Source organism: Microtus pennsylvanicus, chromosome X (assembly GCF_037038515.1).
Source record: "Microtus pennsylvanicus isolate mMicPen1 chromosome X, mMicPen1.hap1, whole genome shotgun sequence".
Taxonomy (NCBI): Eukaryota; Metazoa; Chordata; class Mammalia; order Rodentia; family Cricetidae; genus Microtus; species Microtus pennsylvanicus.
In genome coordinates, this window is record NC_134601.1 from 35,938,433 (window position 1) to 35,960,870 (window position 22,438).

The 22,438-nt window shown below is 40.7% G+C and overlaps 1 pseudogene; it reads right to left on the reverse strand.

The window, feature by feature from the left end:
* Positions 1-20,452: 20,452 nt before the first annotated feature.
* Positions 20,453-22,102, reverse strand: LOC142841831 (E3 ubiquitin-protein ligase RLIM pseudogene; annotated as a pseudogene).
* Between the last annotated feature and the right edge of the window lie 336 nt (positions 22,103-22,438).

The window sequence follows — 22,438 nt, forward strand, 5'->3', positions numbered from 1 at the left end:
AACTACCAGAATTTGGTGAACACTGGATTAGCCTGGAAGAGTGGGACTTGTGTTAAACCGTGCCTTTGGAGGCCCATCCCACTATTTCTTCTGCTATGGTAGCTCGGGGGTAAGCCAGAAGAACTTGAACATTTAAGCAGGATTGAACCGAGGTAACTCAGGCCTAGCAGAAATGGTTGTTTGCTTTGTAATCATTCCTGCCTATACAATTCAATGATCTCTTTAAAAAAGGCTTGTCTAGCCCATTATGAATTTATGTATCTTGTTCACATTAAAGTGCATCTAGTTCAGAAATTATTGAAATATTTTCTTACTTTTTTGCTGGTACATAATTAAAAACTGTTGCTAAGTGAAAGGCAGTTCAGCTCATTAAATTATTGAAGCTCTAGCTATTGCTTCAGAAGAATTAACTCCCAAAACAACTTAAGACAACATTTATTATTGTATAATGTCTGTGGGTCAGGAATTTGAGCATGACTTAGTTGGTTGTCTTTAGCTCAGAATCTTATTTAAGACACAGGCCATGGCATAGGGGCTGATCTGATAGTTCAACCTGGGGAGTATGCTGGCTAGTTTTCTGTCAACTTGTCACAAACTAGTGTTGTCTGAAAGTAGAGATCTTCAATTGAGGAAATGCCACCAAAAGATCCTTCTGTCGGGCATTTTCTTGACTAGTAATTGATGGACAGGGCCCAGCCCATTGTGATTGGTACCATCCTGAGTCTGGTGGTCCTGGGGTATATAAGAAGGCAGGCTAAGCAAATCCTGATGAGCAAGCCAGGAAGAAACACTTCTACATGGCTCCTGCTTCAGTTCCTGCTTCCAGGTTTTTGCCCTGTTTTGAGTTCTTCCCCTGACTTCCTTCAGGCATGGAGTATAAGTGGAAGTGTAAGTCAAACAAACCCATTCTTCCCCAACCTTCTTTTGGTCACTGGGTTTATCATAGCAATAAAAACCCTAACTAAACAGGGTGTAGTAATAGGAGCAGCAGGGCTGCGTCCCCAGCACCCGGCCGCTCACATGGCTAACTCTAGCTTATGCCCCGAAATAATTACGCGGAAACTGTATTCTTTTAAACACTGCTTGGCCCATTTCTATCTAGCCTCTTCTAGGCTAGCTCTCGCACCTGGACTAGCCCATTTCTAATAATCTGCTGTAGCCCATGAGCTGGCTTACCAGGAATGATCTTAACGTGTGTCTGCCTGGAGTGGGAGAATCATGGCGACTCTCTGACTCAGCTTCTTTCTCCCAGCATTCTGTTCTGTTTACTCCACTCACTTATGTTTTAACCTATGAGGGCCAAGCAGTTTCTTTATTGCTTAACCAATGAAATCAACAGATTGATATATAACACTCGCACATCAACAGGGAGAAACTTTTTCCAAACTCACTTAACCTGATTGCTAGGAGGATGTAGGGACTTTTTGTTTTTTCTTTGTTTGTTGTTTTGTTTCTTTATGGCTATTGACAAGAAACATCAGTTCCTCACCATACGGTGTTCTCTATGGAGCGACTCCAACTCATAACATGACAGTTGACTTCCTGCAGTGTGAATAAAGGAAAGAGAGAGACAAAGAGAGATGGGAAAAGAGGAAGGGAAGAAGGAGAGAGACAGTCTAGGGTTCAGTGTGGAGTATTTGTATACCTGGTAAAAATCATGGTACTTTTTGACTTGAAATCCCTTTACAATTTCCTTTTGTCTTACTCTGTTAATTAGAAGCAGATTGTTAGGTCCAACTCACAGTCAAGAGGAAGAGATTAAGTACTGAATACCAAGAGATACAAAACACCAAGCAATGTCTCAGTAGGTTCCTACTGCAGGGCTCATATTTTAAAGTAAAATGTATGTCATAGTTAATTTACTTAAAATGGATGAAATTGAATAATGAGTGCTGTTAAGAGCATGTAAAACAAATATAATTTTTGTCAAGTACATTTAAATATAATGTTCCAGTGTGTTTTGTTTGAAGGATGAATGTTTATAAAAATGTCAAACACAATTTGTATGTGATATAATACATTAGAAAAAAACTTCTTTTCTAATGTGATGGATGTTTGAGATTCTTGTATTTTGCCAACTAGAAATAAATTTACTTATATTCATGTTAGTACTTTGCTTCTACATGATGGCATTAGGAGGAAACTCTCTATATTTCTCTATATTTGTTTCACAAATAACATAGCAAAAATGTTTATTTCATTTCCCCAATAAATATGGATATAAATTGCCTATGGCTGTCACTATGCTTTCAGTTTTACCACTGATTAATAAACTCTATAGACAACTTAATGTTTTTGTAAGGAGGCCGCTTGTTTGTTCCTGGTGCTCGGCAGATCAGCCCCAAAATAACCACTGTATTATTTAAATCACTGCTTGGCCTATTAGCTCTAGCTTCTTATTAGCTACCTATTATATCTTAATTTAACCCATTTCTCTTAATCTGTGTATCACCACTTGGCTGTGGCTACTGGCTAAAGTTCCAGCATTGGTCTCTGGCAGGGTTACATGGATTCTCTCTGACTTAACTATTTTTTATCCGAGCATTCAGTTTAGTTTTCCCTGCCTAGTTCTGTTTACCTATAGCTCTGCTATAGGCCCAAATCAGTTTCTTTATTCATTAATGGTAATAACAGCATACAAAGGGGGAATCCCTCATCATAGTTTTTGTTATGGAAAAATTAAAATTGCTGTAGGATTCCTGGCAGCAGTAGGCAGCAGGAATGCTGTAGGTCCACAAGCAGTGGTAGTGGGCCATGTGGTGGCAGGAATCAGGCTCTGGGAGCAGCCAGTCCCAGGCAGAGATGGCTCCTGGTTCCTGAGGTGGCTGGTCCCAGACAGGGAGACACATGGGAGGCAGGCAAGAGACAGAGACATGGATAGGCACGACGTGCAGAATTAGGTCAAATATTTATTCCAGGGGTCATGGAAGTAGAAGGGAAAAGGGGAGAAGAGGAGAGAAAGAGAAACAGAGAGAGACAGAAAAGTGGGGGAAACAGAGGCGTGGGGAGAGAGGCAGAAGCGAAGCAGCCTCTCTGAGAGGAGGATGGAGAAGAGAGGAAGCTCAGACTGGAAGCTGAAGTTCCGTCTGCCTTAGCGAATGGGTGAGGGAGTAGGCATGGCTTGTCTTTTAAAGTGGAAGAACAATCATTACAGTTTTTTTTTTAAATCAGATTGTTGTTGTGTAAGAATCTTATTAGGTCAGGCATTGTGGTACACACATTGAATCCCAGCGCTGGGAAGGCAGAGAGGCAGCAACAACCCTGTGAGTTCAAGGTCAGCCTGGTCTACACAGTGAGTTTCAAGACAGCTAGAACTAAGTAGTGAGAACTTGTGTCAAAGAAAAAGAAAAACAATCTTGTAAAGGATAGATGGTGGCAAACACCTGTAATCTCAGGATGGTTGGCCAATTTACCTTCCATAGCAAGACACTGACTAAAAAACCAACAAACAATGTGTAAAATAATCTTGAAAAAAATGTAACTTAAATTTATTAATGTGCTAGTGCTAGCCTAATGAAATACCAAATACTCAGTGTCTTTAAACAAGAGAAATAGTTTCTGTCTTACAAGTCTGAAAAAATAGATCACAAAGATCAAGATGTTGATAAAGGTGATTTCTTCAGAGGTGTCTCTCCTTGGCCTGCAGATAACCATTTTATCCCTGTGCTTCCTAACAGTATTTTCTTTTATCATATCTGTCATCATATTTCTTCCTCTTATTAAGGATACCCCTCATGGTAGGTAAGAGCCCACTCAAGTGATCCCATTACAACTCAATTATCACAACCCTCTCTTTAAGCACAGACTTACTCTGGCACAATGGGGCTTAAGTCTTCACCATAAGATTTGGAGGGCAGGTCATAAGAATAAGCCTCTGAAACACTGTCTTTCAGAGTTCTTATCAGTATTTTTTTTATAATTTTTATCATTTTATCATCTATTTATGTCAACAGAAGTGTTCCTCATGTTTCTTGTCTCTAGCCAACAGTCTACCATAGGCACAAATGGAACAGTCTGTAACTAAATAAAAATAATTTAATCCTATGTAATGATTGAAACATTAGGTTATAGAGCTCTGTTATATCTCCGTGTCTGTTTATCATGTATGGGGCCCTGGCTGTATTTTCTAGAATCAAAACTTCCAAACCAAACACAGACACATAGACACAGACACACACACAGACATACACACATAAGGCTAGGCTATTATGGATAAAAAAGTGATAAGAGTTTGAACATTGTGATCGAGGAATCATTGCTTTTTGGGGTTACTAGAGGTTATCAAATGTCCTCTTTTCAAAATACATACCTTTAAGAAACATTCAGTATTGCCTTTTTAAATGGAAAATGAAAAGTATTCATTACTGATTTACAGTTTAAATCAAGTTTACAAACTACCACTTTAGAAATGCTGTTTGATCTAGATTTCTATTCCTACTCTAGATAGGAGTCAGACAGAGTTCATTTAGTGGTTTCCATGTGTCTAATAATCGATGTAACACTGGGCAAGAGGCAAGAGATGTTCACCTATGTCATCTTCTTTAGATTCTCTAACAAGGAATCAAGCCAATCATTGAGTTCTGTTAAGCTAATACTAAAACACCAGCAGAAGATGAGCAGTAAATTCAAATTAAGGCACCAGGAACAGCCAGTTCTGTAGCTTATCATGGAGCCCAAGAGGCCCGAGCCCTACCCTTGAAATTATCATAGACCTCCCATCCTCATCAGCCCCAATTAAACATGTGTGACTTCAAGCATTTACATTGGATGGAAATTTTAATATAATATTCAGTTTTCTTTTTACTTTAGTTATTGGTTTTTCTTCAACTATATTCTGCCATTTTTTTTCTGCAAAGATTCAGCATTCCTCAACATTTAAGGCTAAATGTGTTCTTGTGGGTGGAACTTGTAACCAAGTCACCATTTATATCATTGATGCTTGGGAAAGTAGGGTTTGAATTGAAGGAAAACTATGAACACATTTTATTTTAGAAATTGATCTACCTGTAAACTTGAAACTGCTTGCATCTTATTTTCATCCTATCGGGTTGCTTGATCCTGCTTTGATAATGAGAGTATGTACCTGGTCTAACTGTAACTTTTTCTGCCATTTTTGGTTGATATCCCTGGAAGGGCTGTTCTTTTCTGAATGGAAACAGAGGAGTGGATCTGTAGGACAGGAGTGGTAGGGGAGAACTGAGAGGAGTGGAGAAAGCAGAAAATGTGCTCCAGATGTAATGTGGGAGAGAATAATAATGAGGAGGGAAAAAAAAGAAGGAGGAGGAGGAGCAGGAGAAGGAGAAGGAGGAGAAAAAGGAAAAGGAGGAGGTACCAGTGCACATAGAAGAGAAAAGCAATGAGATCTGTTTGAGACCTCATTTCCACTAGGCATGATTGACAATTTTTCAGTTTATATATCAAGACTGGAGCCTTTCCTCTGCTGGGCTAAAGCTGAATAACTGAGCTACAGCCATAGTCCCTGATCTTCTCTTTGAAGTGTCTTAAATCATTCCAGGATATGGCTGTTATGATAGACAGATATTAGCATGGTGCTGAAGTCATAGGCATCTGAGCTAACCTCAGCACTTTTCTTGAAATGGGTGATCTCTCTATCTGAAATGGGTTAAACTTGGTCTTACAATTTTTCAACCATTGTGATAACTGCAATTGTCCCTAAATCAGTAGAAACATAGTCATATTCATATGCCACTGCTCGCTTGAGTTCATGGAAAGCACTTTCTGGCTTTAGGAAAAGATAACTATATTAGTTACTTTTCTATTGTTATGCTAAAATGCCATGACTAAGAGCACTTAGAGAAAAAACCATAGGATTATTTGGGAATATGTTCCCAGAGATGACTTGCTCTAGGATAATGCTTCTGTACACTATAAATATTTGTCATTCCTATTGGTTTAATGAAATGCCGATTGGCTAGGTAGGTAATATAGGTGGGTAGCAAGGCCAAGAGAATTCTGGAAAAAGGAAAAGCCAGACACAGTCACCACCCAGACGTAGAGGAAGCAAAATGATTATGCCTCACTGAATAAGGTACCAAGCCACATGACTAAACACAGATAAGAATTACAGGTTAATTTAAGATGTAAGAGCTAGATAGAAATATGTCTGGGCTATTGGTCAAACAGTATACTAATTAATATAGTTTCTGTGTGATTATTCAGGTCTAGGTAGCCAGGAAGCAAAAACGCAGTCTCCACTAGCAAGGGTGGAGTGAAGGCATGGTGGCAACAGCAGCAGCCGGCAGCTCATACATTGAACCACAGGTGTGAAGCAGACAGAACAGTCTGGACAGAAGTGGCAAGAGTCTTTGAAACCTCAAAACCTTATTCCAGTAACATACTTAATCCCTCAGCAAGGCCACACATCCCAAGTCTGCTAAAACGGGGCCATCCACTGGGACCAGAGTATTCAAATGCCTGAGCCTATGGTGGATAACTCATTCTAATCGCCAGAATAACATAGCTTCTTAAGGAAAGCAGTTTTTTTTCTTAAAAAGAAGAATAAGAAGAAAGAAAACTTCTAAATGTAAGACCAGATTTCCCAACCAATAATTTTTTGTTTGATTTGTCTTTTTGCCTGTAGCCCCTTAAATTTTCTCAGTTGAAATTTGGGAGATTTATGATTTGTTCCTTTTTGCATTATTTTTAAAGATATGATTTATGGTAGACAGAGGCAAATCACATTTCAGAAGGTAGAAATTTAAAATAGTAAAACCTATCACCCAAATTATCCTAACAGAGTTACTAAGCTCACAAGATAAAACTTTCTTAGATAGCCCCTACAGCCAAAATATTATCTTTGCTGTGCCCCACTAAAACCATCCATCTTCTTCTGTGCTGAGCACTTGATGGGTGTGGGGTGTTATTTACTGGAACAATATGCTATTGTGTTCACTGGTCAGATATGCAGAAGATCATGTTATTCGACGTCTTGGGCAATGTGGCAGGTGTAGCAGAGATAGGGTAGGCAGAATTGTCCAACAAAGAGAAAGCAAAATCAGGCATGCTTGTGAGTATATTACAGAGCCAAGCCAAGAAAGGTGATGGCCTTCCTAGAAGCTCTGCAACCATAGAAACTGGTGTTATTTAGTCACATTTTCTTGAATGCACTATTTAATGATGATGTTAGTTAAAAGGTTGTGGGGACAGAGACTCTCCGGAGAGTCCGAGATCTGACTCCCAACCCTATGAGATAAGGCTGAATTGGTCTGAAAGATATGGAGAAATGGAGTGGCCCTCAGTACAGTCACAGTTACTAAGAAGGTAAATTAAAAACGGAAGAAGTACAGAAATACATGAAGCAATATAAACCCAGAGATGATTATTCTTTCTGATTAAATATGTAATAGAAGGTTTATACCAAGAATTATTTAAGCCACCAGGATCAGAAATGTTCTTTCCATTTCCCCAGACAAAATGATACCTAGTGATACAATGAGATTTGTGATTGTCTTTCAATTAGAATGTATTTGCCTTGCTCTTTATAAAATCTTGCTGGAGCAGGCATTTAGAGTCACTCAAAGTGTCTTTGCTTTAAAAGAAAACATGAACAGAATTTGCTGCCTAATTAATACAGCTTTGAAGGACTTTCCCCAGAAATTCACACTAGAAAATATTTTCTGGATCAAAGTCACTGCTGAAGCACCAGTGCCTGTCCACATCTCAAGTGTTTTCAGCTTTGCTTGGTTCCTAATTGATCTGGCTTTGCCTTCTCTAAGATAATAAGCTCTGGTGCATTGTTGACTTGCTAAAAGGAGAGACTCCTGTGCTGTTATCTAGACAACCAATCTAATACAGTCACTATTTTCTCTCAGGGTTATAACAACCCCTACATTTTGTGTGTGTGTGTGTGTGTGTGTGTGTGTGTGTGTGCCCAACCAGCGTGTGCCATCTGACCAGAGTTTTAAGGACAAGAAGAGCTAAAAGAAACACCAAACCACAGTTCAATGAACTGTCTCTCGCTTCCGATTTAGAACATGCATACTTCGTTAAAGTTTTCAAAACCTCAAAAAGAAATGTGAGCAGAGTTAATATGTTTTGCCACCAGCAGGCGGCAGATATACATGGTGAAACTGCAAGCATATCCAATCTGTTGCAGGATAGCTATGAATCTTGTCCACGAAGATAGAGATGGCATCATGTACAATGTTAATACATGTATATATACCAACATATGTATATATGTGTTTGATTGTACATATTAACATGTGCACGTTTATATTACCATATCAATATACATACTCATAAATATATTATTAATTCATACAATACATAGATATAAATGTATACACATGTTTGTATGTACACATATATTATATACATATACACACACAGATAAACTTAAGGAATTTTAAAAAGCAGATTTCCTTTTGCAAGTATGATAAAAATACTAATTTTAACTAATGTTGGTCTTCTTATTTGTATTTTGTATTTTCCGGTTTGGATTATAACAAAGAGAGTTTGAATTTGATTGGGCATATTTGGATACCAGTATCTCAGGTAGGAAGGGACTGCTTTACTTCATAGAGAAATAAGAGGAATAAGGACAATGACTCATTGCTATCCTACATTTACTGTGCACCAGACACTGTGCAATGTGACAAATTCCACATCTCATTTATCTCTCAGACAATATTTTTAGAAGGTCCCCACTATTTTTATTTACCATTTAGCCAATAAAAATACTCAGTCATAGAGGTTAGGTATTGTGCCAAAGGAGATTGTAAGCGAAAGAAGAGACACCACAAATAAGCATTATTTGAACGCAGTCTGGACTTTAATGGGACACCACATTACATCATAAATTTTCGTCATCCTACAAATACTCTACTGCCTTTAGTCCCAGCACTTGGGAGAGAGGCAGGCAGATGGCTGTGAGTTTGAGGCCAGCCTGGTCTACGGAGTGAGTTCTAGGACAGCCAAGAAACCCTGTCTTGAAAAAACAACAACAACAAAGCAAACAAAAGAAAACAAAAGTGAAGAATCAGAAAGATGGCCTGGACTGTGCATGACTGGGCTTTGGATTAAAATCAGACTGGTCCTATGCATGATTCTTGTTTGTAATTACAGCTTGCAATTAAATGGGACAAAAAATTCAAAGAAACAAATAAAACAGGACTTAAAACTCTGTGTGGTTGGTGATAGTGTGTATTGGGAGAGTGTCTCTTTCCAGAAGTGTAAAACTATATGGGAGAGGGGCTTAAACTGTCTATATCAGTCAGGGTTCTCTAGAGGAGAACTGAGAGAATGTATATAGCAGTGACTTAGAGACTATGGTTTAGCTAGTCCAACAAGTGCTGTTTTCTGACAGAAGTTCCAAGAATCTAATAGTTCAGCCCACGAGGATGGATGTCTCAGCTGGTCTTGAATATATATCGACATACGGAAGAAGTAGGCTCCAATACCAATGAAGGAAAGCCTCGGCATATGGATAGATAGGCTTGCTTGTGAGTGTGAAGGCCAAAAAGCAAAGGGCAAAAGCTTTCTTCCCCCATGAGCCTTATATATAGGTGAGGCCCAGATTTAGGGTGGATCTTCCTACTGCAAATAATCTGATTTAGAAAAATTCCTCGCAGGTGTGTGCAGCTCCTTGGGTTTTTAGTTCATTCCAGATATAAACAAGTTGAAAACCAAGAATAGCTGTCACACCATCACTTAGATTCTGTAAAAGAGGTCAGAAACACAGTGCCTCAGCCATCAGGGATATTCAGTCTTTAGTACTAGAAACAGAAGTATTGACACCTTAGCAAAGCAGAAGACTCCATCCAGTGTGAGACACCAAAACAGAGAGACAAACAGCAAACAAAACCATACCTTGTGGCCTGTTTCAATGCTGGGATGAAATATCAGAGGGACAAAGGCAGGGACAGATGCCTTTCTTGACTACTAATGACAAAGACTTACAGGAATAAAGGAATTGACAATAAAGCTCCCAGTTATGTTTGTGACTGAAGATTAAAAGTAATTGTAACAACCCATAGTACCCAGGAGTTCTATACTGGAAAAAGCAACTATCACCAACCCCCTTCCCTCAATGTTTAAGTCTTTTAAGACACAATCACACATAGTTTTTGTAGTAATAGGAGCGGCGGCAGGGTTGCGTCCCCAAACACCCCAGCCGCCTGCCCGGCTCGGCTAGCTTATGCCCCGAAATAATTACACAGACACTGTATTCATTTAAACACTGCTCTGGCCCATTTCTAATCATCTGTGTAGCGCCCCTAGGTGCGCTTACCGGGAAGATTCTAGCCTAAGTCCATCCTGGGTTGGAGCTTCATAGCGTGCGTCTTCCCTGGAGCAGGTAGCATGGCGTCTCTCTTGCGTCTGCTCCGGAGAGCGGAGCTGTGGAGTCTGAGCTCACTTCCTCTTCCTCTGGGCGTTCTGTTCTGTTTACTCCACCCACCTAAGGGTGGGCCTATCAAATGGGCCTAGCAGTTTCTTTATTGCTTAGCCAAAGGAATCAACAAATAGATATATGACACTCCCACATCACTTCCCCTTTTTCTGTTTAAACAAAAAAGGAAGGCTTTAACCTTAACATAGCAAAATTACATATAACAAAACAGTTATCAAGTAAAGGTTACATCAGAAACATTTATACATATAACAAAATTGACCTTAAATCTCTATAAATAAAGCAAAATCTATACTAATGCAAATTATTCATACCTATATCATATCCCCCTTTAAATGTAAAAGAACGTTTATAAACAATATTTGGGAACATGGGCGCAGTTTTTTCTCTCCAAACTGCTTCCTGCTGAATGGGGGCGTCGTTAATTAGGTCTTTCATGATATAACCTGTGTGCCAGGTTTATCTCAGTTGGCAGTTGAGCAAGGCAATTTTCTGAAGATGTTCACAGCAACCCTTCAGGAGGACGTGGTCCATCATACCAAATCGGAATAGAAGAAATCCATAGAGTCTCATCCTCTGTGAAAACAAAAGAAGACTCTCTCCAAAGCATCATATCCTTAGACCCAAATTCTGAAATCGTAATACCCTTATATCCATTCTGGTTTAGCTTGGCAGCCCATGTAATGAAATGTCTCTCTGTACTTAGCTCCTTCACAGTCAAAAATTTTAAAGAAAACACAATAATACAAAGAATCCAGACTCTCTGTGAATTTTCCATCTTTACGCAGCTTATTTTTACTCTATCACTTTACTTTATTCTGTCTCTTTAAAGACTTTACTTTTACTTTTTTTTTTAACCATTAACTTTATTCTCTATATTCTTTTTCTTCTCTCTCCCAAGCCTACGTACATTCGTCCAACAGTGTGACTCATTCAGTGGTCTGAATCTGTCCTATTGTGAATCTGCAATTTTTTACTATCCAGGAGCACTTTTGATTTACGCCTTTAAATCACTAGACGCTTAAGAATCTAAGCTGTTACATTCCTACATTAACTTTTTGCTTTTTGAGCTTATATCTTTGACCTGGAATAACCCTGTAGACCAGGCTGTCTTTGAACTCTCAGAGGTCCGCCTGTCTCTGCCTCCCAGGCATTGGCATTAAAGGTGTTTGCTACTACACCTTGAACTCACAGAGATCTGTTCGTCTCTGCCTTCTAGGCACTGGGATTAAAGGCGTGTGCTACCACACCTTAAAGTCACAGAGGTCTATCTCCCTCTGCCTCCCAAGTGTTGGGATTAAAGGTGTGTACTAGGACACAAAACAACTCTCTTCCTTTTTTGTTTTTTGCTTTTAAGAACTTCAACTTTCAGCTTGCATATATTTTTAACACACTTTAAACCATTCAGAAGGCATTTCAAGGTCCCTGCCAGCCAGCGAGCTACAACAGACAACACTCAAGTCCTCTCTCAGTAGCCGGCCCTCCTGTCTCAAACAGTCAGAGTTTGCCCTGGCAGGATGGCCCAGAAAGCTGGCATTTTTAAACGGCGCAGCTTTTTTCCTGCTACGGCTGAAAACCGAAAAGCATGCGTTCAGCTTTTCGTCAACACCGTTTAAGTGTTTCGTGGCAGGACCTCTTAATGAGCTGCAGGGTTTTGCAGCTGAAGCTGAGTCAGGAAGCCTCTTGGGGCTACCAGGTAGGAGCGGCACTCAGCACTTTAATTCTGAGACTGAGCGTGCAGCACAGAAATTCTTTTCATCCAAGTAACATCCAAATCTGACAGGCAGAGCACTGCGCAGTCTGAAAACACGTCCCTGTATGGCGGCAGGAATCTGCCATGCTCTTCTGCCTGCCTAAGCCTGATTTTGCCTTCTGCCCAGGAGCAGGCGGGGAGCTCTGAGTCATCATCATGGTCTCAGAGCACTCTCCTTCTGATCCCAAGCGGGAACACAAACATAAAGTCAGAGTTTGCACTGGCGGCACAGCCCCAGGAAGCCACGCTTTGAAATGACACAGCGTTTTTTCTGCTGCTGTTGCCGAATCAGGAAATCTCTCTACAGCACGCCACCAACAAACAGCAAAAATCTGTGTTAAACTCTCTCTCCATTATTTTTAAGCCTTCTCAGGTTTTTTAAGTGGGTTTAGTTAGCCACACGTCTGGGCGTCATTTGTAGTAATAAGGGCGGCGGGGCTGGGTCCCCAAAACCCCAGCCGCCTGCCCGGCTCGGCTAGCTTATGCCCCGAAATAATTACACAGACACTGTATTCATTTAAACACTGCTCTGGCCCATTTCTAATCATCTGTGTAGCGCCCCTAGGTGCGCTTACCGGGAAGATTCTAGCCTAAGTCCATCCTGGGTTGGAGCTTCATAGCGTGCGTCTTCCCTGGAGCAGGTAGCATGGCGTCTCTCTTGCGTCTGCTCCAGAGCGGAGCTGTGGAGTCTGAGCTCACTTCCTCTTCCTCTGGGCGTTCTGTTCTGTTTACTCCACCCACCTAAGGGTGGGCCTATCAAATGGGCCTAGCAGTTTCTTTATTGCTTAGCCAAAGGAATCAACAAATAGATATATGACACTCCCACATCAAGTTTTGATTGTTTTATTTTTTGCATTTAACCCTAAATTACCAAAGGAGAGTTTGTCTTGCTTGATGGTATTTTATTGATCTACTTATTTTTGGTTTTTCAAGACTGTTTTTTAAGCCTTTGCTGACCTGGAACTAACTTTGTAGACCAGGCTGCCTCAAACTCACAGAGATCTACCTGCCTCTGCACAGTGTAAGTCCAAACTAGTTTCTCTGAATGTGAGTGACAGTTGTACATCTGGGGCCGACTGGGGGTGGAGGGGAGTCCCTGGCAGTGGCACCAGGATTTATCACTACTGCTTCTACTGGATCTTTGAAACCCATTCTCTTTGGGTGGATACCTTGATCAGCCTAGGTATAGTAGGGAGTGCCTTGGTCCTTTCTCAAAGAAATGAGCTTTATCCTCTCTGAGGTATAGATGAGGGTAGGGTGGGGGGAAGGTGGAAGGAATTGGAGGAAGAGAGGGAGAGGGAACTGGTATTGATATGTAAAATAAAAAGATAATGTGTTTTCTTTTTAAAAAATGAATCAAGTTAGAAAAATAATAAAATGTGTGAAGAGAGAATGAAAAAATTCTTATTAATCATTTTTGTTGAACCTTGAAATTTCATTTTTATTATTTTTAATCATATGAGTGTATGCGTGTCTGTTTGGGGAGTAGATATGTGTGCATGAATGTAGTTGCCTATGGAGGCCAGAAGAGGCTGCCTGATTCCCTGCAGTTGGAGTTACAGACAGTTGCAAAGGCATCTGACATGGATGCTCAGAATCAAACCGCAACCCCCTGCTAGAGGTATGTGCCTTTCATGACTAATCTCTCCATCCCCTGTTTACTGATATTTTAATTTCAGGTATTTCCTATTTGTTGGTTGTAGGAAATATGATGATTATTACACTTTCCTATGTTGTATTATATCTTTTTTTCAGAGAGTTAAAGATTGCTTCCCTTTTCACTAGTTTAGTGCTGTTGTGTGTGTGTGTGTGTGTGTGTGTGTGTGTGTGTGTGTGTGCATGTTTATCTTTGCATCTGCCTATCATTAGTAGTATGACCTAAAAGGAGCCTGTGCTGGCTAGTTTTATGTCAACTTGACACAAGCTAGAGTCATCTGAGAAGAGAAAGCCTCAATTTAAAAAATTCCTCAAAGATCAGGCTGGAGGCAATCCTGTAGGACATTTTCCTAATTAGTAAATGGTGTAGGAGGGCCCAGCCTATTATGGGTGGTGCCACCCTGGGCGAGTGGTCCTAGTTTCTGTAGGCAAGAGGACTGAACAAGGCGTGAGAAGCAAGCCACTAAACAGCACTTCTCTAGGGCTTCTGCTCCAGTTTCTGCCTCCAGGTTCCTGCCCTGCTTGAGTTCTTGTCTTACCTGCTCTCGATAATGAACTAAGATGTGGAAATGTAAGTGGAATGAACCCTTTCTTCCTCAAGTTGCTTTTGCCATGGTGTTTCATCATTGCCATTTTAACCCTAACTAAAACAGACTTTAAAGCGCTTCCCAATATGGACCATGGCCCAGGTAATTTGAAGGTTTCATCCTTCCCGACCCCCGAAGTCATCTTCCCAGACCCCTCCAGTCACTGTCTCTACTCCACAACATAGCTGTTTTCCTGACATTCCCTCTCACCCACTTCCTGGGAGTTTTCTTTTATCCAGCTGTGGCGATGCAATATTTTGAAACTACCACATGCATTCTGAGAGTGGAACTTCTGCTGGACCCCATGAGCAGAGTTAATAATACACCTTGAGGTCACCGAACACTTAAGAATGCTAGCCTACTGTGTAGTCAGACTGTTTGCTCGGCCTGCCTTTAAGAGAACTATGTTGCAACTGACATTACTTGCCTTGGATTTCCCATGTAATCAACTTTTACAACCTAAGCTGATGCAGACCTAGTCTTAAACTATGTTCTTTTTCACGCCTCTACCCCCGAACAATGCATGTGTAAAGCATTTGCTGAAAGAGGCAATTACAGAGTTTGAGAACAAGCTTCTAAAATCTATCAGAGACCAGAAGCATCCATTTAAGGATATTGGCTGATAAAAAATGCTGTTTGAAGTACTGCTTGTTCAGTGGGTCAGTTGGAATCAGTTGGAGCCAGTAGCTTAATCCCTTGTTAAAAATAAAAAAAAAAACAACTCTGTTAAAGATTTCTGTAAAGTTTCCCATTCCTTCCCTATGTGATGTTCTTTGCGCTGTTCAGTAAATACAGAACAAAGCCACCTGTGAGGAACAGACATACACAGTCACAGGCAGACAGACATACATGACACACAGAAGATCCAGTCACACCCAAACACGGGGACTGACGGATTCACAAGTACAGGTCAGCAGAGGACAGAAGACACAGGAAGTCGGGGATAAATCTAAATAGACAGAGGACAGAAGATGCAAAAAGTAGGGAATTCAAATCTGAATAGACAGAGGACAGAAGACAGAGGAAGTAGGGAATTCAAATCTGAACTTGCTCTTGGTGAAATGAGCACAAGGAAGAATGCTTTCTTTTCTTATTGGGACACTGATGTATCATTGGTAACTTGGAGCTAATCACTAATGTTCGAAATCCATGAATCCAGTCTCTCATATTAGAAGCTCTGTTTCCTAGGTCCTCTAACCACTCCTTTGTCTAATGGAGCAAAGACTCCACTGACTTCTCTGCTAGTCTAAAATTTTGTGATAATGTGCCTCCACATGCCACACAGTCAGTGCACTGGGTATTGAGTGGACTCCAAGCGGAAGCATTTCCTTTGTGAGAAAAATCTTTTTTATCTCTTTGATTATTCCCCTGTGTTTTATCATGTTCTACTTTTGGAAACTCACAGATCATTTTGGCTCTCTAATTCTCATATTTTGATCTATTCTCCCCCCTTTTGTACTGTATTCTGAGAACTAGATGTAAATGTATCCTCTAATGAATATAAATAAAGCAAAACAAACAAACAAACAAATCCTTCTTCTCTTGTAATTTGAAATTTGCAGAACAAGTTCTTGTTTTTAGAATGGTCATTTTTGTATCGAGGATCAACATTTATTTCATGGAACTAATACATGTATGTGTCTCGCTAAGAACATTGATCTCTAAGTTATTCATGTCTAATTTCTGTTTCTTCCAAGTTCCTTGTTTCTGTGTTTATCTCTTTTGCTAAAGGCTTTTGTCCAATGCATCAGCATTCTTAATAATTTACTTGTATTTCAAAGTGAAAAGTGTGTGTGTGTGTGTGTGTGTGTGTGTGTGTGTGTGTGTGTGTGTGTTGGGGCAGTGGTTGACTGGTGGGTCTTGCTTAGCCATTTCTTTGGAAGACCCTAAAACTTAGTATCTAGATGTCTTTTTTTCCTAAACCAATCAAATTCCCCTGGTGGGAATTTTCCAATTCTTTGTCCTAGGGATACATGTCTACCTACTAGCATTAAAGCTGATAGGCAAGATGACTGTCAAAGGGTGTATTGAATCACCCTAGTCATCAGCTACTCAATAATATTCATCATTATCATTCTCCACATTCATTGAGGAGTTACTTCACCAAACACAAACATGCATGTATAAATACGTTCTTTACATCATTGTTAAACATGGGAAAAGTTTAAAGCACTCTATATGTCCAAAATAAAATATTAATTATAAAGCCCATGGTATATCGCCACACTAAAATAGTAGGTAGGCATTATAAACAGTTTAACGGCTCTGGTTACTGGAGTTGGATACCTCCCCAAGAGCTACTTGACTTTGGATTTCAACTGAACTGATCTTACCTTTCACCTCCACTCCATCCACACACCATAGTTGGATTAAAATAGAATAGAGGATGTCCATTGAGAATTGTAATGATGGGGAGGGTAGAAGATCTCTATCTCCACCTCCCTTCTCTTTGCCAAAGGAAGGTTTTGATGCCCTAGCAATTGTCTAGGAACTCAATTGAAGTACCTCTGTTGTAAAAGCATGTCCACTGTGGCCAGTTTCAAACCACCTATGTGACATTACGCTAATGTATTTTCTGACATGTTCTCAAGTGGTTTCCATGAGTTGTGGTGAATTTACTTCAGTACACCACTGGAAAAGAGACCCTAGAATAGGATAGGAGTTATACATGCAGCTCGGCCACCCTGTTGGAGCACTGCAGTGATTCGACACATGCTCAGCCACTAGTTCTGTGCTGCAGAATGGCCATTTACTCTCTGGGGGTGGAGAACTCTATAAAGGAGTGAACGATGGGATTGTCACTTAAAGCAGAAGCAAATGCTTCTTGAGCTTTTTTTAATTTTTTTTAAGTTTTATTTACTGTGTATATAGTATTCTGCCTGCCTGCATGCCTATAGGCCAGAAGATAGCACAGATCTCATTACAGATGGTTGTGAGCCACCATGTGGTTGCTGGGAGTTAAACCTTTAGGAAAGCAGCCAGTGCTCTTAACCAAAGAGCCATCCCTCCAGCCTGCTCCTTGAGATTCTTATCCCTAAAAGATATAGAAACCAGAGTCTTGGTGGAGATAGGGAGCTTTGGTTTTCCACTCCTACCCCACCTAGCATTCAGAAAAGGCACCGAGTCTGACACAAAGAATCACAGCCATCAGAGTAATATGCAACAGGGAAATACAGGGGACAGGCCACATTTTGAGGTCTTATTCTCCACTGTGTCCCTCTGTAGCCAGCTCCATTGCAAATTTGATAAGAAGTGGAAAGTACCCCACTGGTTTTGCTCTTTTGTCCTTTGATTTCAAGGCCACAATGATAAAGGCCACTAAGATGTAATACAAAGAGCACAGAGAGAGTATAAAGAGGACAGTGGTGAATCAAACAGGAAATTAAAGTTGGAAATCAGAGCTAAGCCTTATGAACCAGAACAGGGAGGTTGAGGGAAGGCCCACACCTTTAATTCCAGCTTGTGAGAGACTGAGTTTGGAAAACCGCTGCAAATTTAGGCCAGCTTATGATTCAACATTAGAGGCTGTGAACCAAAATACATAGCAACAGCAGCTAAAATGGACTTGTTTGAACATCTCGAATAATACAGTATTATGGATCGGAGATAGCATCAATGAGCTTGCAGCCATAGGAGAAAGAAACATAACAGGCCTTTTGAACAGATGAAAATGAAAATCATAGTGTATAGTTGTCTTGGAATGACAAGTGTATAGCTATTTAGAAGTTTTCTCACTTAATCCATGGCCATATCACTCTGAACATACCTGATCCCAAAAAGTAAGCAAGATCAGCCTGATCAGGACTGAGATGGGAGACTCTTCTTCATTCTCTTTTTTAGAGGTATGAATTTTGGATTAAACAGATTAATATATAAATGTCCACGTTACTGAAGCAGACAAAGGTGATATAAGGAACAGACATGAAGATATAAAGTTTGAAGAAATGAATTTTCTGGTACATGCATAGTTTATGTTAACACAAGGTGTGGAAGCAAGCTAGCTTCAAGAATTCGCACGGGACCATTCATGAGGAAGCCTTCCTCCAAAGAGAAATGTCAGGGGGGAAAGGAGGCAGCAGCTGTAATGGTTTTACCTCAGGAATACTCTCAGCCTACTTGTTCTTTCGAATATGCAGAGAGAACATAGAGTGAAACATAGTACAGAGTCTTAAAGTGGGAAACGGAAAAGGGATTGAAGTCATACAACAAAGGTTCCATGTCTTATTAATCTTCCTGAATAACTAGAAAGATTGGTCTGAAAAGAGGAACAATGTTTTTCCATGATGTATCCACGAGCCAGAAACAGCTTGGCCTCCTGGAATTCTTAATATAAATTTTGCTTTTTCTCAACACTGCTATACAGGCATTGCTGGAAACAGCTTATTTAGCTTCAGTCACTGAAACCAATGATATTACCTTTGACAATGGATCTAAGTATCGAGGTAAGTTTTCTGTTTTTCGTTGAGGTCACAGCTGTTTTTATTTTTTTAAAGTGTGACTGGGAAATACTCTTTCCTCAGACCTTGCCAAGTGAAGCATGATACAGCAATGTACATTTAAAAACAGTTTTCTGAAAACCATTTCCTAGATAACTCAATTACAACACTGTTATTGATCATAAACATAGTGAACTGTACTGAAGGGGAAAAGCAGACACCCTCACATGTGCGCTCTCTGCCTGTTAGAAAGGTCCAGAGAGAATACTTGGGAGAGCAACAATCATAGTCGTTTTAAGACCCTAAGAGCTCTGCAAGCGTGGCTTCCATGTCCTGCGCACTGTTGGTAAGAGTGTGACAGGGAAGCCAGTCAGGAAAACATATCTTAAATAATCATCTAAGGCAGATTACAAATGATTTCCTTTCACAAAAGAATTAAGAACATCTCCTTCATCTGTTTAAAAAACAAGGTCAACTTCAATGGGACACTGCATTCTAGCAAACACTAATGGCCTTTAACCGTCATTTGCAACATTAGTCTCTTTATCATGAGGAGTTGGAGCACCGACTTAAAATCATAGAAGCAGGAGGTTAAATACAAAATGTGTAAATGAAAACCCTTCGTAAATATAAGACATTGCCAAAAGCAGAGAATACTGGGCACAGAAATAAAGTTTTTCCAGAAGAAAAAAAAAAACCCATTGCTTAAGGTAACAGAGCTAAGCATTTTCCTACCTTGGATGGATTCTGAAAATCACATCACTAAAGACTGAATATCTCCTGGCACATTTCCTTATCGATTCTAGGATCACCTTTTCCAACACTAGTTTGTGAGCCTCCTCCCTCTCCCCAATGCCACCTCCATTAACACAGTGGTGCAACTAACATGTTCTTTACAGGGAAAATGTTCAAATTTTCCAACACAGCTCTCTTCAGTGTTACTGCAAATAGCTTGATTTTTTTTTAACTTGTTCAACTTGGTTTTCAGCACTAATAAATCTCAACATTGTAACCTGCAAAAAATAAAAATAAAACACTGCAAACCACACTAGTAAGCAGATTTAAAAAAAAACATTTGAAATATTCAAGGAAAATCAAGATTTAGTACTTCCCCCTAGGCATTGAACAATGTAATCTCCCAACATTATTACTGCATGAAGTTCAAAGTAGGCCTTAAAGACAAAATCTTTCTGTAATAAAGAAAAAGTGCAAAGTAACAAAATGAATTGTAAAGTCTTATGCAAGAATAGGAGTTTGGACACTGGTGAGGAAAATGATTTTCATCCTTCCTTGTACACCTGACACCTATACGAACAAACTTATCGATAATGTCTGCAACACTAGTAATATATAATGGTCATTTACTTGGTCAAATAAAAAAGCAACTCCCACTAAAATTACTTGTATTCATCCTACAGAACCCAAGAGATAGGAGTGCTATTCAAAAGTGTTCACATGCACGTCGCGTCTGAAATATTCTTTCTATTCTGAAAGAGAAACTAGAGAAAAGTCACGATTCCCTCAGAAAGCAATGACTCGATGCAGGTTGTGACTTTATATTAAAGCTCCGCGCAAAAACATGGAGATAAAGGAAGCGATTTCCATTTGCCGGTCACTATTCCAGCAACACAGCTTCAAGAGTTCTGTTTCAGGAAGAAAAGACGACCCTGCGACAAATGGGACAGGTGTTATTCTCCCATAACCAGCGGTTGATGCAGTGGACGTGGTACTCATGGGAGCAAGGTAGCACACGAAGTTTGTCGCCTTCCGTATATTCAGTAATGCAAATAGTACATGTCTTCAATGTGTCGTTTTCACCAAAATTTCTCGTTGCCAAGTTTTTAATCTGGACCTTGGTGGGTCCTCTAGTTAGGTGGTTGTCATTAAAGGGGTAAAGTCGGGTTGCTTCAATACCTCCTTCAAACATCTGTGAGATACTTTCTGAATATTGATCAATGGAACTGAAGCCAGGGTTGTAGCTGGGGATGGAAGCAGAGTTGTTACCACCAGAGTTCCCTCTTCCACTCCATGGAAGCTCACCAAAAGCTGTTGTTCTCTGCCTTAACCTGGTTTGAATCGGAAGAGATGTAGTTTCCCATGATCCACTATTGGAGATTGTAAGAGTGGAAAACCTGGGAGTACTCACATAGCTTCTCCCAGCTGCACGTTCAGAAAGTGTAAAGGTGCCTATCAAACCTCCAGGGTCACTTTCATAAGTGACCGTGTTGTTTGGGATCTGAGACCTTGACCGAGTTCTGCTAGCAATGCCATCTCTCTGCCGGTCTTCTGCCAGCAGAACTCTTCTGACTTGAAGGTCTCTGGTTGGCGGTCTTTGACCAGATCCTGCCGCTTCACCATTGGTATCTGTGTCTGAAGAGCTTGTCCCTTGAGCGGCAGAATTTCTTGACCCAGCCGCCACAAAACGACCTCTACCTAGCAAGTCAGGTCCAGTTATCTGGTGTCTCAAAGTCCCATGGTGAGGGGCTCTAGAACTTCCCTCGATCTCGTTTACCAAAGGCTGCTCAAAAGTCTGAGATGAGATGCTATGATGAGATCTTCGTGGAATTTCATTTGCTGGGCGCAGAGAAGACCTACTTCTTTGAGCTCTGGCTCTGGTTCTTCGCTGGTGTTCTGGTTTCGGGCTTCTTGCCCTCCTCCGACCTCTGGTGGATGGCACATCTGTTAATGCTTCAGCAGAACTGTGTTGTGACCTAGGTGTTCTGGCAGATGATGTCTCAGATGCTAAATTTTCCACTTGCCTTTGGAGGCTGCGATCCATGTTTTCTGCACTAAGACGTGTAGCAGATGGTTCATTTTCATTCTCTGAGGTTTGGCTTCCATTATTACGGTTAACATTTGTCTCTAAACTGAATCTGAAATCACCACTGTTTGGATTAGTGTGGCTCACTGCCCTCCCGGACTCATTTCCTCTCTGACCACTTCTTGTTGTATTGCCAGTCTGTCTGACAGAGCTAAGCCAATCTATTACGGAGTCACCATTGGACTCGTCATCAGAAGAGTCTCCATTTTCTTCTGAGCTCTGAGGCGGCGGCACAGGCGGCCCCTCTTTAATTTGCTGTAGTCTTCCGAAGAGCTCCTCCCCAGTACTTTGACCTGGGGTGCCTAGCAAATTGTTGTCTCTCAGAAGTCGATAGTCTTCTCCGCTCAGATTATTTACAAATCGATGGAAAGCTTCTTCCCGATCCAAGCGATCCACTAGCCTTCTGCGCTGTGCTGCAGATTGGTCATTTCCTTGATCGCTAGAATCTGAGTTTTCCATCTTGATGAACAAGTGGACGATTATCTGTCTGTTATGACATAGTACTGAAATCCAATCAACTGGACCTTCAGTTTTCTTCACTAGGCTTCTGGGGTCCGCGCAGGAGGGGACTGGCTGGGCTCTGCCACCTCAGCTGCCTGCGAGGCCGCCTAAGCTCTGCCAAGTGTCTGCCTCCTGCTCTCTAGCCCGCCTCAGAATGCCTGGAAGGGACCCGCCTCTAGCCCAGCGCCTGCCCATTCTGAGACGTTGCTCCAGCAACCATTATCTTCCCCATTGTTACCTAGCAGTGACAGAAATCCACTCAAGATAACTTTTCTTAAAGTCACCCCACATTACCTATTGAATGTATTTCAG